Source organism: Galeopterus variegatus, unplaced genomic scaffold, assembly GCF_000696425.1.
Source record: "Galeopterus variegatus unplaced genomic scaffold, G_variegatus-3.0.2 Scaffold3428, whole genome shotgun sequence".
NCBI classification, from domain to species: Eukaryota; Metazoa; Chordata; class Mammalia; order Dermoptera; family Cynocephalidae; genus Galeopterus; species Galeopterus variegatus.
Window position 1 is genome coordinate 61251 of NW_007729539.1, and position 1141 is coordinate 62391.

A 1141-nucleotide genomic window follows, 5' to 3' on the forward strand; every position below is an offset into this window, starting at 1 on the left:
CTATGAAGCAAACATCATCCTGATACCAAAACCAGGTAAAGATATAACCAAAAAAAAAAACAAAACAAAACTACAGGCCAATATCCTTGATGAATATAGATACATTTTCAAAGATTACAATATTCATGTCTTCTGTTAAGGAATTTTCACTGCTCCTTGAAAACTAAATTCAGCTTATGAGATTTCTTGTTGAACAGTGCAAAGGAAATTGAATGCCACTTTCCAAAATAAGGATCACTTTTTAATACAACACAAATCACTTTTATCATAGAGAACTGGAGTATACAAAAACATACCTCACAAAAAGGCTACTACTCAAAAGGTATTTTTAAGGTCTTCTGTGCTAAAGAAAATAGGTGAAATCATACATTCTAAAGAATTTTGTAAGTTAATATTTACTTAATGATGTAATTAAACATGCTCAGTAGAAATAATTTAAAATCGATTATATAATTTACATAAACCATACAATTATGTATTTCTATATATTTTATATTATTATAATAATATAAAAAGTAATACTCATTATAAAAAACAGAAATTTTGGAGAAATATAAAGAACATAAAAAATTACTTATAACTCCAACACTTCGATTTGGTCCATAAATATTGATTGTGTACTTGCTGCGTATGAGGATACTTCAAAAAGTTCATGGAAAGCCTTGTATGATCTTTCAATTCTATTTTTCCACAAACTTTTTGAAATATTCTTGTATTAAGCATTGGGCATTCAACAGTGCACAGGCACTCAAAGAGATGTCAGGAAAATAAATGTTCGATTAGCATACAGCATGATGTTACTATTATGACATAATCACAGGATGCATGGAAGTACAAAATAGGGGTACCTAACACAGGAAATGCTTTCTGATTCAGTAATATTCAAACTGAGACCCAACAGTAAAGCAGAAATCAAAAGAGAAAAATTTTAACTTATTTAAACACACTTAATTGACCAAGCACTTTGGAAAGCAGTCTGGCAGTTTCTCAAAAGATTAAAGATAGAGTTACCATATGATCAAGTAATTTTACCCCTAAGTATATACCCAAGAGAAATAAAAACACATGTCCACGGAAAGACTTGTACATGCATGTTCATAGCAACATTATTCATAATAGCCAAAAAGTGGAAACGGCCCAT